Here is a 17,372-nt window from a genome sequence, read left to right on the forward strand (position 1 = left end):
CATTGGATAAGGTCCCACATAAGAGACTGTTAGTTAAAATAGAAGCCCATGGAATCGAGGGAAAAGTACGGACTTGGTTAGGAAGTTGGCTGAGCGAAAGGCGACAAAGAGTAGGGATAATGGGTAGGTCCTCACATTGGCAGGATGTGACAAGTGGAGTCCCGCAGGGATCTGTCTTGGGGCCTCAATTATTCACAATATTTATTAACGACTTAGATGAAGGCATAGAAAGTCTCATATCTAAGTTTGCCAATGACACAAAGATTGGTGGCATTGTAAGCAGTGTAGATGAAAACATAAAATTACAAAGCGACATTGATAGATTAGGTGAATGGGCAAAACTGTGGCAAATGGAATTCGATGTAGACAAATGTGAGGTCATCCACTTTGGATCAAAAAAGGATAGAACAGGGTACTTTCTAAATGGTAAAAAGTCAAAAACAGTGGATGTCCAAAGGGACTTCGGGGTACAGGTACATAGATCATTGAAGTGTCATGAACAGGTGCAGAAAATAATCAAGAAGGCAAATGGAATGCTGGCCTTTATATCTAGAGGACTAGAGTACAAGGGGGCAGAAGTTATGCTGCAGCTATACAAAACCCTGATTAGACCGCACCTGGAGTACTGTGAGCAATTCTGGCCACTGCACCTTCGGAAGGACATATTGGCCTTGGAGGGAGTGCAGCGTAGGTTTACTAGAATAATACTCGGACTTCAAGGGTTAAGTTATGAAGAGAGATTACACAAATTGGGGTTGTATTCTCTGGAGTTTCGAAGGTTAAGGAGTGATCTGATCGAAGTTTATGAGATATTAAGGGGAACAGATAGGGTGGATAGGGAGAAACTATTTCCGCTGGTTGGGGATTCTAGGAGTCGGGGGCATCGTCTAAAAATTAGAGCCAGACCTTTCAGGAGCGAGATTAGAAAACATTTCTACACACAAAGGGTGGTAGAAGTTTGGAACTCTCTTCCGCAAACGGCAATTGATACTAGCTCAATTGCTAAATTTAAATGTGAGATATATAGCTTTTTGGCAACCAAAGGTATTAAGGGATATGGGCCAAAGGCAGGTATATGGAGTTAGATCACAGATCAGCCATGATCTTATCAAATGGCGGAGCAGGCACGAGGGGCTGAATGGCCTACTCCTGTTCCTATGTTCCTATGATAGAGAGAGAGAGAGATACACTATGGAACATTAAATAGATTGATCACCGATAGAGAGAGAGACTACAGAGTAATGAATAGATTGATCGCTGATAGAGATACAACAGAGTGATAAATAGTTTGATCAATGATAGAGAGAGGGAGAGAGAAAGAGACTACATGGTAATGAAGAGATTGATCGCTGATAGAGGGGGAGACTACAGAGTAATGAATAGATTGATCGCTGATAGTGAGTGAGAGAGAGGGACTACAGAGTAATGAATAGATTGATCGCTGATACAGAGAGAGAGGGACTACAGAGTAATTAATAGATTGATCGCTGATAGAGAGAGATTGACTACAGAGTAATAAATAGCTTGATCAATGATAGAGAGAGGGAGAGAGAGAGAGACTACAGTGTAATGAAGACATTGATCACTGATAGGGAGAGAGAAAGGGACTGCAGAGTAATGAACAGATTGATCGCTGAGAGAGAGAGATACTACAGATTAATGAAGGGAGTGAACACAGATGGAAAGAGAGAGACTACAGAGTATTTAGCAGATTGATCGCTGATAGAGACACTATAGAGTAATGAATAGATTGATTGCAGATAGAGAGTGATTACAGAGTAATGAACAGATTGATCACTGACAGTGAGGGAGAGACGACCGAGTAATGAATAGATTGATCACTGATGGACAGAGAGAGAGAGACTACAGAGTAATGAACAGATTGAACACTGACAGTGAGGAAGAGACGACCGAGTAACGAATAGATTGATCGCTGATAGACAGAGAGAGAGAGACTACAGAGTAATGAACAGATTGATCACTGATAGAGAGAGAGAGAGACTACAGAGTAATGAACAGATTGATCACTGATAGAGAGAGAGAGAGACTACAGAGTAATGAACAGATTGATCGCTGATGGAGAGAAAGAGAGAGAGAGCGAGGCTACAGAGTAATAAATAGATTGATCGCTGATAGAGAGAGAGAGATACTACTGATTAATGAAGGGAGTGAACACAGATAGAAAGAGAGAGACTACAGAGTATTTAGCAGATTGATCGCTGATAGAGAAAGAGCCTATTGAGTAATGAACAGATTGATTGCAGATAGAGAATGACTACAGAGTAATGAATAGATTGAACACTGCTGGAGAGATGGTGAGAGAGACTACGGGGTAATGGATCAGTTGCTTGCTGATTGGGAGAGAGAGAGAGACTACAGACTAAGGAACAGATTGATCGCTGATAGAGAGAGAGAGAGACTACAGAGTAATGAATAGATTGATCACTGATGGAGAGTGAGGAAGTGAGATTACAGAGTGATGATCACTGAAAGAGAGAAAGAGCGTGAGAGTACAGAGTAATGTTTAGATTCATCACTGATTGAGAGAAAGAGAGAGACTACAGAGTAATGAATAGATTGACCGCAGATAGGGGGAGAGAGAGAGTAAAGAGCAATGAATTGATTGATCGCTGATAGTGAGAGAGAGAGAGACTACAGAGTAATGAATAGATTGATCGCTGATTGCGACTACAGATTATTGAATTGATTGATCACTGATAATGAGCGAGGAAGTGAGACTTCAGAGTAATAAATAGATTGATCGCTGAGAGAGAGTGAGACTACAAAGTAATGAATAGATTCATTTTTGATTGAGAGAGAGGGAGAGAAACTATAGAGTAATGAATGGATTGATCGCTGATAGAAAGAGAGAGACTACCGTGAAATGAATAAATTGATCACTGATAGAGAGAGAGTGAGACTACAGATTAATGAGTGGCTTGATCACTGAGAGAGAGACTACAGAGTAATGAATAAATTCATCGCTGATCAATAGAGGGAGACTACAGAATAATGAATAGATTGATCGCAGATAGAGAATGAGAGAGAGATGACAGAGTAACGAAGAGATTGAACACTGATCTATCGAGAGAGAGTGAATACAGAGTAATGAGTAGATTGAACACTGATAGGGAGAGAGAAAATACAGAGTTATGAGTAGATTGAACACTGATAGAGTGAGACTACAGAGTGATGAATAAATTCATTGCTGATGGAGAGAAAGCGAGGGAGAGTCTACTGAGTAACGAATAGATTGCTCACTGATATAGAGAGACTACAGAGTAACGAATAGATTGATTGCTGATAGAGAGAGAATATGGAGAAATTAAAAGATTGATCACTGATCGAGAGAGAGGGACTACAGAGTGACGAATAGATTCATCGTTGATAGAGAGAGAGAGATACTACAGATTAATGAAGAGAGTGAACACAGATAGAAAGAGAGAGACTACAGAGTGTTTAACAGATTGATTGCTGATAGAGAGAGACGATAGAGTAATAAACAGATCGATGACTGATAGAGAGATTGAGAGACTACAGAGTAACGAATAGATTGATCGTTGATAGAGAGAGAGAGAGAGAGAGACAACGGAGTAATGAAGAGTTTGATCACTGGTACAGAGAGAGAGAGACTACAGATAATGAATAGATTGAACACTGATAGAGCGAGACAACGTAACGAATAGATTGAACACTGACAGTGAGGGAGAGACGACAGAGTAACGAATAGATTGAACACTGACAGTGAGGGAGAGACGACAGAGTAATGAATAGATTGAACACTGACAGTGAGGGAGGGACAATAGAGTAACGAATAGATTGAACACTGACAGTGAGGGAGAGACGACAGAGTAACGAATAGATTGAACACTGACAGTGAGGGAGAGACGACAGAGTAACAAATAGATTGAACACTGACAGTGAGGGAGAGATGACAGAGTAACGAATAGATTGAACACTGACAGTGAGGGAGGGACGACAGAGTAACGAATAGATTGATCGCTGATAGAGAGAGAAACTACAGAGTAATGAACAAATTGATCGCTGATGGAGAGAGAGAGTGAGGCTACAGAGTAATAAATAGATTGATTGCTGATAGAGAATTACTACAGAGTAATGAATAGATTGATCACTGATCGAGGGAGAGGGAACAGAGTAATAAATAGATTGATCGTTGATACAGACAGAGAGAGACAGCCGAGTAATGAATAGATTGATCGCTGATAGAGAGAGAGAAACTACAGGGTACTGAATATATCAGTCGCTGATTGAGAGAGATACAAACCTCAGAGTAATGAATAGATTATAGATCAATGAATAGATTGATCGCTGATAGAGAGAGAGTGAGAGAGACAACAGAGTAATGAATAGATTGATCACTGATTGAGAGAGAGTGAGACTACAGAGTAATGAATAGATTGATCACTGTTAGAGAGAAAGAGAGACTGCAGATTCATGAATAGATTGAACACTGCTAGAGATGGTGAGAGAGACTACAGGATAATGAATCGATTAATCGCTGATAGGGAGAGAGAGATTTCAGAGTAAGGAATAGATTGATCGCTGATAGAGAGAGACAATAGAGTAATGAATTGATTGATCACTGATAGAGGGCACGGAAGTGAGATTACAGAGTGATGATCACTGAAAAAGAGAGACAGAGAGTGTGAGAGTACAGAGTAATGAATAGATTGATCGCTGGTTGAGAGAAAGAGAGAGACTACAGAGTAATGAATAGATTGATTGCTGATAGCGACTATAGAGAACAGATTGATCACTAATAGTGAGCGAGGAAGTGACACTACAGAGTAACAAATAGATTGATCGCTGAGAGAGAGAGTGAGACCACAAAGCAATGAATAGATTGATCACTGATAGAAAGAGAGAGTGAGACTACAGAGTGATGAATAGATTCATTGTTGATCGAGAGAGAGGGAGAAAGACTACAGAGTAATGAATGGATTGATCGCTGGTAGAGAGAGACTACCACAAAATGAATAAATTGATCACTGATAGAGAGAGAGTGAGACTACAGAGTAATGAGTGGGTTGATTACTGAAAGAGAGAACGAGAGAGAGACTACAAAGTAATGAATAAATTCATCGCTGATCAATAGAGGGAGACTACAGAATAATGAATAGATTGAACACTGATAGAGAGAAAGATGACAGAGTAATGAATAGATTGATCACTGATCGGGAGAGAGAGAATACAGAGTAATGAATAGATTGAACACTGATAGAATGAGAGAGACGACAGGGTATTAAATAGATTGATCACTGATAGAGAGAGAGAGAGAGAGAGAGTAAAGAGCAATGATAGAGAGGGAGAGACAACCGAGTAATGAATTGAGTGATCGCTGATAGAGAGATCGTGACTACAGAGTAATGAATAGACAGTTAAAGAAGAGTCCCGAGAGCGAGAGGAGAGTCCGAGAGCGGAGCACAGTGTAAAAGGAGTCCCGAGAGAGGAAGGAGAGTCCCAGAGCGGGAGGAGAGTCTGAGAGATGAGCGCAGTGTAAAAGGAGAGTCCCGAGAGTGAGAGGAGAGTCCGAGAGCGGAGCACAGTGTAAAAGGAGTCCCGAGAGCGGAAGGAGAGTCTGAGAGCGGGAGGAGAGTCCGAGAGGTGAGCGCAGTGTAAAAGGAGAGTCCGAGAGCGAGAGGAGAGCCCGTAAGCGGGAGGAGAGTCCGAGAGCGGGAGGAGAGTCTGAAAGGTGAGCGTAGTGTAAAAGGAGAGTCCCAAGAGTGAGAGAAGAGTCTGAGAGCAGGAGTAGAGTCCGAGAGATGAGCGCAGTGTAAAAGGAGAGTCCGAGAGCGAGAGGAGAGCCCGTGAGCGGGAGGAGAGTCCGAGAGCGGGAGGAGAGTCTGAAAGGTGAGCGTAGTGTAAAAGGAGAGTCCCAAGAGCGAGAGAAGAGTCCGAGAGCGGGAGGAGAGTCCGAGAGCGGGAGGAGAGTCCGAGAGCGGGAGGAGAGTCCGAGAGCGGGAGGAGAGTCCGAGAGCGGGAGGAGAGTCCGAGAGCGGGAGGAGAGTCCGAGAGCGGGAGGAGAGTCCGAGAGCGGGAGGAGAGTCCGAGAGCGGGAGGAGAGTCCGAGAGCGGGAGGAGGGTCCGAGAGCGGGAGGAGGGTCCGAGAGCGGGAGGAGGGTCCGAGAGCGGGAGGAGGGTCCGAGAGCGGGAGGAGAGTCCGAGAGCGGGAGGAGAGTCTGAGAGCGAGGAGAGAGTCTGAGAGTTGAGCGCAGTGTAAAAGGAGAGTCCGAGAGAGGGAGGAGAGTCCGAGAGGTGAGCACAGTGTCAATAGAGAGTCGGAGAGCATGAGGAGAGTCCGAGAGTGGGAGGAGAGTCTGAGAGGTGAGCGCAGTGTAAAAGGAGAGTCCTAAAGCGGTAGGAGAGTCGGAGAGTGGGAGGAGAGTCCGAGAGGTGAGCGCAGTGTAAAAGGAGAGTCCGAGAGCGGGTGGAGAGTCCGACAGGTGAGCGCGGTGTAAAAGGAGGGTCCCGAGAGCGAGAGGAGAGTCACGAGAGCGAGAGGAGAGTCCGAGAGGTGAGCGCGGTATAAAAGGAGATCCCGAGAGCGAGAGGAGAGTCCGGCAGCGGGAGGAGAGTCCGAGAGGTGAGCGCGGTATAAAAGGGGATCCCAAAAGCGAGAGGAGAGTCCGAGAGAGGGAGGAGAGTCCGAGAGGTGAGCCTAGTGTAAACGGAGATCCCGAGAGCGAGCGGAGAGTCTGAGAGCAGGAGGAGAGTCCGAGAGGTGAGCGCAGCGTAAAAGGAGAGTCCGAGAGCGGGAGGAGAGTCAGAGAGGTGAGCGCAGTGTAAAAGGAGAGTCCGAGAGCGGGAGGAGAGTCAGAGAGGTGAGCGCAGTGTAAAAGGAGAGTCCGAGAGGTGAGCGCAGTGTAAAAGGAGAGTCCGAGAGGTGAGCGCAGTGTAAAAGGAGAGTCCGAGAGGTGAGCGCAGTGTAAAAGGAGATTCCGAGAGCGAGCGGAGAGTCCGAGAGAGGGAGGAGAGTCCGAGAGGTGAGCACAGTGTCAAAGGAGAGTCCGAGAGCGGGAGGAGAGTCAGAGAGTGGGAGGAGAGTCCGAGAGGTGAGCGCGGTGCAAAAGGAGATTCCGAGAGGGGTAGGAGAGTCCGAGAGGTGAGCGCAGTGTAAAAGGAGAGTCCCGAGAGCGAGAGGAGAGTCCCGAGAGCGAGGCGAGAGTCCGAGAGCGAGGCGAGAGTCCGAGAGCGAGGCGAGAGTCCGAGAGCGAGGCGAGAGTCCGAGAGCGAGGCGAGAGTCCGAGAGCGAGGCAAGAGTCCGAGAGCGAGGCAAGAGTCCGAGAGCGGGAGGAGAGTCCGAGAGCGGGAGGAGAGTCCGAGAGGTGAGCGCAGTGTAAAAGGAGAGTCCCGAGAGCGAGAGGAGAGTCCCGAGAGCGAGGGGAGAGTCCCGAGAGCGAGGGGAGAGTCCGAGAGCGAGGCGAGAGTCCGAGAGCGGGAGGAGAGTCCGAGAGCGGGAGGAGAGTCCGAGAGCGGGCGGAGAGTCCGAGAGCGGGCGGAGAGTCCGAGAGCGGGCGGAGAGTCCGAGAGCGGGCGGAGAGTCCGAGAGCGGGCGGAGAGTCCAAGAGGTGAGCGCAGTGTAAAAGGAGCGTCTGAGAGAGGGAGGAGAGTCCGAGAGGTGAGCACAGTGTCAAAGGAGAGTCCGAGAGAGGGAGGAGAGTCCGAGAGGTGAGCACAGTGTCAATGGAGAGTCCGAGAGTGGGAGGAGAGTCCGAGACGTGAGCGCGGTGTAAAAGGAGATTCCGAGAGCATGAGGAGAGTCCGAGAGTGGGAGGAGATTCTGAGAGGTGAGCGCAGCGTAAAAGGAGAGTCCTAGAGCGGTCGGAGAGTCGGAGAGTGGGAGGAGAGCCCGAGAGCGAGAGGAGAGTCCGAGAGCGGGAGGAGAGTCCGAGAGTTGAGCGCGGTGTAAAAGGAGATCCCGAGAGCGAGACGAGAGTCCCGAGAGCGAGAGGAGAGTCCGAGAGGTGAGCGCGGTATAAAAGGAGATCCCGAGAGCGGGCGGAGAGTCCGAGAGCGAGGCGAGAGTCCGAGAGCGGGGGGAGAGTCCGAGAGCGGGGGGAGAGTCCGAGAGCGGGGGGAGAGTCCGAGAGCGGGGGGAGAGTCCCGAGAGCGAGGCAAGAGTCCGAGAGCGAGGCGAGAGTCCGAGAGCGGGGGGAGAGTCCGAGAGCGGGGGGAGAGTCCGAGAGCGGGGGGAGAGTCCGAGAGCGGGGGGAGAGTCCGAGAGCGGGGGGAGATTCCGAGAGCGGGGGGAGATTCCGAGAGCGGGGGGGAGATTCCGAGAGCGGGGGGAGAGTCCCGAGAGCGGGGGGAGAGTCCGAGAGCGGGGGGAGAGTCCCGAGAGCGAGGCGAGAGTCCGAGAGCGAGGCGAGAGTCCGAGAGCGGGGGGAGAGTCCGAGAGCGGGGGGAGAGTCCGAGAGCGGGGGGAGAGTCCGAGAGCGGGAGGAGAGTCCGAGAGGTAAGCGTGGTTTATAAGGAGATCCCGAGAGCGAGCGGAGAGTCTGAGAGCGAGGAGAGAGTCCGAGAGCGAGGCGAGAGTCCGAGAACGGGGGGAGAGTCCGAGAGCGGGGGGAGAGTCCGAGAGCGGGGGGAGATTCCGAGAGCGGGGGGAGATTCCGAGAGCGGGGGGGAGATTCCGAGAGCGGGGGGGAGATTCCGAGAGCGGGGGGAGAGTCCGAGAGCGGGGGGAGAGTCCGAGAGCGGGAGGAGAGTCCGAGAGCGGGAGGAGAGTCCGACAGCAGGAGGAGAGTCCGAGAGCGGGAGGAGAGTCCGAGAGGTGAGCACAGTGTAAAAGGAGATCCCGAGAGCGAGCGGAGCGTCTGAGAGCAGGAGGAGAGTCAGAGAGTGGGAGGAGAGTCCGAGAGGTGAGCACAGTGTAAAAGGAGAGTCCCGAGAGCGAGGCGAGAGTCCGAGAGCGAGGCGAGAGTCCGAGAGCGGGGGGAGAGTCCGAGAGCGGGGGGAGAGTCCGAGAGCGGGGGGAGAGTCCGAGAGCGGGGGGAGAGTCCGAGAGCGGGGGGAGAGTCCGAGAGCGGGGGGAGAGTCCGAGAGCGGGGGGAGAGTCCGAGAGCGGGGGGAGAGTCCGAGAGCGGGGGGAGAGTCCGAGAGCGGGGGGAGAGTCCGAGAGCGGGGGGAGAGTCCGAGAGCGGGGGGAGAGTCCGAGAGCGGGGGGAGAGTCCGAGAGCGGGGGGAGAGTCCGAGAGCGGGGGGAGAGTCCGAGAGCGGGAGGAGAGTCCGAGAGGTAAGCGTGGTTTATAAGGAGATCCCGAGAGCGAGCGGAGAGTCTGAGAGCAGGCGGAGAGTCCGTGAGGTGAACGCAGTGTAAATGGAGAGTCCGAGAGCGGGAAGAGAGTCAGAGATTGGGAGGAGAGTCCGAGAGGTGAGAGCAGTGTCAAAGGAGAGTCCAGAGAGCGAGGCGAGAGTCCGAGAGCGAGGCGAGAGTCCGAGAGCGGGGGGAGAGTCCGAGAGCGGGGGGAGAGTCCGAGAGGTGAGCGCAGTGTAAAAGGAGAGTCCCGAGAGCGAGGCGAGAGTCCGAGAGCGAGGCGAGAGTCCGAGAGCGGGGGGAGAGTCCGAGAGCGGGGGTAGAGTCCGAGAGCGGGGGGAGAGTCCGAGAGCGGGGGGAGAGTCCGAGAGCGGGCGGAGAGTCCGTGAGGTGAACGCAGTGTAAATGGAGAGTCCGAGAGCGGGAAGAGAGTCAGAGAGTGGGAGGAGAGTCCGAGAGGTGAGCGCAGTGTAAAAGGAGATTCCGAGAGCGGGAGGAGAGTCCGAGAGTGGGAGGAGAGTCAGAGAGTGGGAGGAGAGTCCGAGAGGTGAGCGCAGTGTAAAACGAGAGTCCCGAGAGCGAGGCGAGAGTCCGAGAGCGGGGGGAGAGTCCGAGAGCGGGGGGAGAGTCCGAGAGCGGGGGGAGAGTCCGAGAGCGGGGGGAGAGTCCGAGAGCGGGGGGAGAGTCCGAGAGCGGGGGGAGAGTCCGAGAGGTGAACGCAGTGTAAATGGAGAGTCCCAGATGTGAGCGCAGCATGAAAGGAGAGTCCGAGAGCGGGAGGAGAGTCGGAGTGCACGAGAAGAGTCCAAGAGGTGAGCGCAGCATGAAAGGAGAGTCCGAGAGCGGGGGGAGAGTCCGAGAGCGAGAGGAGAGTCCGTCAGGTGAGCGCAGTGTAAATGGATAGTCATGGAGGTGAGCGCAGCGTAAAAGGAGAGTCCGAGAGCGGGAGGAGAGTCGGAGAGCGCGAGGAGAGTCCGAGAGCGGAAGGAGAGTCCGAGAGCGGGAGGAGAGTCCGAGAGCGGGAGGAGAGTCCGAGAGGTGAGCGCGGTGTAAAAGGAGAGTCCGAGAGTGGGAGGAGAGTCCGAGAGGTGAGCGCAGTGTAAAAGGAGAGTCCGAGAGCGGGAGGAGAATCAGAGAGCGGGAGTCGAGTCCGAGAGGTGAGCGCGGTGTAAAAGGAGATTCCGAGAGCGGGAGGAGAGTCCGAGAGGTGAGCGCAGTGTAAAAGGAGAGTCCGAGAGTGGGAGGAGAGTCCGAGAGGTGAGCGCAGTGTAAAAGGAGAGTCCCGAGAGCGAGGCGAGAGTCCGAGAGCGAGGGGAGAGTCCGAGAGCGAGGGGAGAGTCCGAGAGCGAGGGGAGAGTCCGAGAGTGGGAGGAGAGTCCGAGAGGTGAGCACAGTGTAAAAGGAGAGTCCGAGAGCGGGAGGTGAGTCAGAGAGGTGAGCGCAGTGTAAAAAGAGAGTCCGAGAGCGGGAGGAGAGTCCGAGAGGTGAGCGCAGAGTAAAAGGAGAGTCCCGAGAGCGAGAGGAGAGTCCGAGAGCGAGGGGAGAGTCCGAGAGCGGGGGGAGAGTCCGAGAGCGGGGGGAGAGTCCGAGAGGTAAGCGTGGTTTATAAGGAGATCCCGAGAGCGAGCGGAGAGTCTGAGAGCAGGCGGAGAGTCCGTGAGGTGAACGCAGTGTAAATGGAGAGTCCGAGAGCGAGAGGAGAGTCCGAGAGCGAGAGGAGAGTCCGAGAGCGAGAGGAGAGTCCGAGAGCGGGAGGAGAGTCCGTGAGGTGAACGCAGTGTAAATGGAGAGTCCCAGAGGTGAGCGCAGCATGAAAGGAGAGTCCGAGAGCGGGAGGAGAGTCGGAGTGCACGAGAAGAGTCCAAGAGCGGGAGGAGAGTCCGAGAGCGGGAGGAGAGTCCGAGAGCGGGAGGAGAGTCCGAGAGGTGCGTGCGGTGTAAAAGGAGATGCCGAGAGCGAGCGGAGAGTCCGAGAGCAGGAGGAGAGTCCGAGAGGTGAGCGCAGCGTAAAAGGAGAGTCCGAGAGCGGGAGGAGAGTCAGAGAGGTGAGCACAGTGTCAAAGGAGAGTCCGAGAGCGGGAGGAGAGATCCAGAGCGGGAGGAGAGTCCCAGAGTGGGAGGAGAGTCCGAGAGCGTGAGGAGAGTCCGAGAGGTGAGCACAGTGTCAAAGGAGAGTCCGAGAGCGAAAGGAGATTCCGCGAGTGGGAGGAGAGTCTGTGAGGTGAGAGTGGTGTATAAGGAGATCCCGAGAGCGAGCGGAGAGTCTGAGAGCGGGAGGAGAGTCCGAGAGGTGAGCTCAGTGTCAAAGGAGAGTCCGAGAGCGAGAGGAGAGTCCGAGAGCGGGAGGAGAGTCCGAGAGCGGGAGGAGACTCCGAGAGGTGAGCACAGTGTCAAAGGAGAGTCCGAGAGCGGGAGGAGAGTCCGAGAGCGGGAGGAGAGTCAGAGAGGTGAGCACAGTGTCAAAGGAGAGTCCGAGAGCGGGAGGAGAGATCCAGAGCGGGAGGAGAGTCCCAGAGTGGGAGGAGAGTCCGAGAGCGTGAGGAGAGTCCGAGAGGTGAGCACAGTGTCAAAGGAGAGTCCGAGAGCGAAAGGAGATTCCGCGAGTGGGAGGAGAGTCTGTGAGGTGAGAGTGGTGTATAAGGAGATCCCGAGAGCGAGCGGAGAGTCTGAGAGCGGGAGGAGAGTCCGAGAGGTGAGCTCAGTGTCAAAGGAGAGTCCGAGAGCGAGAGGAGAGTCCGAGAGCGGGAGGAGAGTCCGAGAGCGGGAGGAGACTCCGAGAGGTGAGCACAGTGTCAAAGGAGAGTCCGAGAGCGGGAGGAGAGTCCGAGAGCGGGAGGAGAGTCCGAGAGCGGGAGGAGAGTCCGAGAGCGGGAGGAGAGTCCGAGAGCGGGAGGAGAGTCCGAGAGGTGAGCGCAGCGTAAAAGGAGAGTCCGAGAGCGGGAGGAGAGTCCGAGAGGTGAGCGCGGTGTAAAAGGAGATTCCGAGAGCGAGCGGTGAGTCCGAGAGTGGGAGGAGAGTCCGAGAGGTGAGCACAGTGTAAAAGGAGAGTCCAAGAGCGAGATGAGAGTCTGAGAGCGAGGAGACAGTCTGAGATGTGCGCGCAGTGTAAAAGGAGAGTCCCGAGAGCGAGAGGAGAGTCCCGAGAGCGAGGAGAGAGCGAGGAGAGAGTCCGAGAGCGGGAGGAGAGTCCGAGAGCGGGAGGAGAGTCCGAGAGCGGGAGGAGAGTCCGAGAGCGGGAGGAGAGTCCGAGAGCGGGAGGAGAGTCCGAGAGCGGGAGGAGAGTCCGAGAGCGGGAGGAGAGTCCGAGAGCGGGAGGAGAGTCCGAGAGCGGGAGGAGAGTCCGAGAGCGGGAGGAGAGTCCGAGAGCGGGAGGAGAGTCCGAGAGGTTAGCGTGGTTTATAAGGAGATCCCGAGAGCGAGCGGAGAGTCTGAGAGCAGGAGGAGTGTCCGAGAGGTGAGCGCAGTGTAAAAGGAGAGTCAGACAGAGGAAGGAGAGTCCGAGAGGTGAGCACAGTGTAAAAGGAGAGTCAGACAGAGGGAGGAGAGTCCGAGAGGTGAGCACAGCCTAAAAGGAGAGTCCGAGAGCGAGGAGAGAGTCCCGAGAGCGAGAGGAGAGTCCGAGAGCGGGAGGAGAGTCCGAGAGCGGGAGGAGAGTCCGAGAGGTGAGCGCGGTATAAAAGGGGAACCCAAGAGCGAGAGGAAAGTCCGAGAGAGGGAGGAGAGTCCGAGAGGTGAGCGTGGTGTAAATGGAGATCCCGAGAGCGAGCGGAGAGTCTGAGGGCAGGAGGAGAGTCCGAGAGGTGAGCGCAGCGTAAAAGGAGAGTCCGAGAGGTGAGCGCAATGTAAAAGGAGAGTCCAAGAGCGAGATGAGAGTCAGAGAGTGGGAGGAGAGTCCGAGAGGTGAGTGCAGTGTAAAAGGAGAGTCCGAGAGGTGAGCGCAGTGTAAAAGGAGATCCCCGGAGCGAGCAGAGAGTCTGAGAGCAGGAGGAGAGTCCGAGAGGTGAGCACAGTGTAAAAGAAGAGAACCGAGAGCGAGAGGAGAGTCCGAGAGCGGGAGGAGAGTCCTGGAGGAGAGTCCGAGAGGTGAGCGCAGTGTAAAAGGAGAGACCCGAGAGCGAGGAGAGAGTCCCGAGAGCGAGAAGAGAGTCCGAGAGCGAGGAGAGTGTCCGAGAGCGAGGAGAGAGTCCGAGAGCGAGGCGAGAGTCCGAGAGCGGGGGGAGAGTCTGAGAGCGGGGGGAGATTCCGAGAGCGGGGGGAGATTCCGAGAGCGGGGGGAGATTCCGAGAGCTGGGGGAGAGTCCGAGAGCGGGAGGAGAGTCCGAGAGCGGGAGGAGAGTCCGAGAGCGGGAGGAGAGTCCGAGAGCGGGGGGAGAGTCCGAGAGCGGGGGGAGAGTCCAAGAGCGGGGGGAGAGTCCGAGAGCGGGGGGAGAGTCCGAGAGCGGGAGGAGAGTCCGAGAGCGGGAGGAGAGTCCGAGAGGTAAGCGTGGTTTATAAGGAGATCCCGAGAGCGAGCGGAGAGTCTGAGAGCGAGGAGAGAGTCCGAGAGCGAGGCGAGAGTCCGAGAACGGGGGGAGAGTCCGAGAGCGGGGGGAGAGTCCGAGAGCGGGGGGAGAGTCCGAGAGCGGGGGGAGAGTCCGAGAGCGGGGGGAGATTCCGAGAGCGGGGGGGAGATTCCGAGAGCGGGGGGGAGATTCCGAGAGCGGGAGGAGAGTCCGAGAGCGGGGGGAGAGTCCGAGAGCGGGAGGAGAGTCCGAGAGCGGGAGGAGAGTCCGACAGCAGGAGGAGAGTCCGAGAGCGGGAGGAGAGTCCGAGAGGTGAGCACAGTGTAAAAGGAGATCCCGAGAGCGAGCGGAGCGTCTGAGAGCAGGAGGAGAGTCAGAGAGTGGGAGGAGAGTCCGAGAGGTGAGCACAGTGTAAAAGGAGAGTCCCGAGAGCGAGGCGAGAGTCCGAGAGCGAGGCGAGAGTCCGAGAGCGGGGGGAGAGTCCGAGAGCGGGGGGAGAGTCCGAGAACGGGGGGAGAGTCCGAGAACGGGGGGAGAGTCCGAGAGCGGGGGGAGAGTCCGAGAGCGGGGGGAGAGTCCGAGAGCGGGAGGAGAGTCCGAGAGCGGGAGGAGAGTCCGAGAGGTAAGCGTGGTTTATAAGGAGATCCCGAGAGCGAGCGGAGAGTCTGAGAGCAGGCGGAGAGTCCGTGAGGTGAACGCAGTGTAAATGGAGAGTCCGAGAGCGGGAAGAGAGTCAGAGATTGGGAGGAGAGTCCGAGAGGTGAGCGCAGTGTCAAAGGAGAGTCCAGAGAGCGAGGCGAGAGTCCGAGAGCGAGGCGAGAGTCCGAGAGCGGGAGGAGAGTCCGAGAGCGGGAGGAGAGTCCGAGAGCGGGAGGAGAGTCCGAGAGCGGGAGGAGAGTCCGAGAGCGGGAGGAGGGTCCGAGAGCGGGAGGAGGGTCCGAGAGCGGGAGGAGGGTCCGAGAGCGGGAGGAGGGTCCGAGAGCGGGAGGAGAGTCCGAGAGCGGGAGGAGAGTCTGAGAGCGAGGAGAGAGTCTGAGAGTTGAGCGCAGTGTAAAAGGAGAGTCCGAGAGAGGGAGGAGAGTCCGAGAGGTGAGCACAGTGTCAATAGAGAGTCGGAGAGCATGAGGAGAGTCCGAGAGTGGGAGGAGAGTCTGAGAGGTGAGCGCAGTGTAAAAGGAGAGTCCTAAAGCGGTAGGAGAGTCGGAGAGTGGGAGGAGAGTCCGAGAGGTGAGCGCAGTGTAAAAGGAGAGTCCGAGAGCGGGTGGAGAGTCCGACAGGTGAGCGCGGTGTAAAAGGAGGGTCCCGAGAGCGAGAGGAGAGTCACGAGAGCGAGAGGAGAGTCCGAGAGGTGAGCGCGGTATAAAAGGAGATCCCGAGAGCGAGAGGAGAGTCCGGCAGCGGGAGGAGAGTCCGAGAGGTGAGCGCGGTATAAAAGGGGATCCCAAAAGCGAGAGGAGAGTCCGAGAGAGGGAGGAGAGTCCGAGAGGTGAGCCTAGTGTAAACGGAGATCCCGAGAGCGAGCGGAGAGTCTGAGAGCAGGAGGAGAGTCCGAGAGGTGAGCGCAGCGTAAAAGGAGAGTCCGAGAGCGGGAGGAGAGTCAGAGAGGTGAGCGCAGTGTAAAAGGAGAGTCCGAGAGCGGGAGGAGAGTCAGAGAGGTGAGCGCAGTGTAAAAGGAGAGTCCGAGAGGTGAGCGCAGTGTAAAAGGAGAGTCCGAGAGGTGAGCGCAGTGTAAAAGGAGAGTCCGAGAGGTGAGCGCAGTGTAAAAGGAGATTCCGAGAGCGAGCGGAGAGTCCGAGAGAGGGAGGAGAGTCCGAGAGGTGAGCACAGTGTCAAAGGAGAGTCCGAGAGCGGGAGGAGAGTCAGAGAGTGGGAGGAGAGTCCGAGAGGTGAGCGCGGTGCAAAAGGAGATTCCGAGAGGGGTAGGAGAGTCCGAGAGGTGAGCGCAGTGTAAAAGGAGAGTCCCGAGAGCGAGAGGAGAGTCCCGAGAGCGAGGCGAGAGTCCGAGAGCGAGGCGAGAGTCCGAGAGCGAGGCGAGAGTCCGAGAGCGAGGCGAGAGTCCGAGAGCGAGGCGAGAGTCCGAGAGCGAGGCGAGAGTCCGAGAGCGAGGCAAGAGTCCGAGAGCGAGGCAAGAGTCCGAGAGCGGGAGGAGAGTCCGAGAGCGGGAGGAGAGTCCGAGAGGTGAGCGCAGTGTAAAAGGAGAGTCCCGAGAGCGAGAGGAGAGTCCCGAGAGCGAGGGGAGAGTCCCGAGAGCGAGGGGAGAGTCCGAGAGCGAGGCGAGAGTCCGAGAGCGGGAGGAGAGTCCGAGAGCGGGAGGAGAGTCCGAGAGCGGGCGGAGAGTCCGAGAGCGGGCGGAGAGTCCGAGAGCGGGCGGAGAGTCCGAGAGCGGGCGGAGAGTCCGAGAGCGGGCGGAGAGTCCAAGAGGTGAGCGCAGTGTAAAAGGAGCGTCTGAGAGAGGGAGGAGAGTCCGAGAGGTGAGCACAGTGTCAAAGGAGAGTCCGAGAGAGGGAGGAGAGTCCGAGAGGTGAGCACAGTGTCAATGGAGAGTCCGAGAGTGGGAGGAGAGTCCGAGACGTGAGCGCGGTGTAAAAGGAGATTCCGAGAGCATGAGGAGAGTCCGAGAGTGGGAGGAGATTCTGAGAGGTGAGCGCAGCGTAAAAGGAGAGTCCTAGAGCGGTCGGAGAGTCGGAGAGTGGGAGGAGAGCCCGAGAGCGAGAGGAGAGTCCGAGAGCGGGAGGAGAGTCCGAGAGTTGAGCGCGGTGTAAAAGGAGATCCCGAGAGCGAGACGAGAGTCCCGAGAGCGAGAGGAGAGTCCGAGAGGTGAGCGCGGTATAAAAGGAGATCCCGAGAGCGGGCGGAGAGTCCGAGAGCGAGGCGAGAGTCCGAGAGCGGGGGGAGAGTCCGAGAGCGGGGCGAGAGTCCGAGAGCGGGGGGAGAGTCCGAGAGCGGGGGGAGAGTCCGAGAGCGGGGGGAGAGTCCGAGAGCGGGGGGAGAGTCCCGAGAGCGAGGCAAGAGTCCGAGAGCGAGGCGAGAGTCCGAGAGCGGGGGGAGAGTCCGAGAGCGGGGGGAGAGTCCGAGAGCGGGGGGAGAGTCCGAGAGCGGGGGGAGAGTCCGAGAGCGGGGGGAGATTCCGAGAGCGGGGGGAGATTCCGAGAGCGGGGGGGAGATTCCGAGAGCGGGGGGAGAGTCCCGAGAGCGGGGGGAGAGTCCGAGAGCGGGGGGAGAGTCCCGAGAGCGAGGCGAGAGTCCGAGAGCGAGGCGAGAGTCCGAGAGCGGGGGGAGAGTCCGAGAGCGGGGGGAGAGTCCGAGAGCGGGGGGAGAGTCCGAGAGCGGGAGGAGAGTCCGAGAGGTAAGCGTGGTTTATAAGGAGATCCCGAGAGCGAGCGGAGAGTCTGAGAGCGAGGAGAGAGTCCGAGAGCGAGGCGAGAGTCCGAGAACGGGGGGAGAGTCCGAGAGCGGGGGGAGAGTCCGAGAGCGGGGGGAGATTCCGAGAGCGGGGGGAGATTCCGAGAGCGGGGGGGAGATTCCGAGAGCGGGGGGGAGATTCCGAGAGCGGGGGGAGAGTCCGAGAGCGGGGGGAGAGTCCGAGAGCGGGAG

Source organism: Heptranchias perlo, chromosome 1, assembly GCF_035084215.1.
Source record: "Heptranchias perlo isolate sHepPer1 chromosome 1, sHepPer1.hap1, whole genome shotgun sequence".
Taxonomy (NCBI): domain Eukaryota; kingdom Metazoa; phylum Chordata; class Chondrichthyes; order Hexanchiformes; family Hexanchidae; genus Heptranchias; species Heptranchias perlo.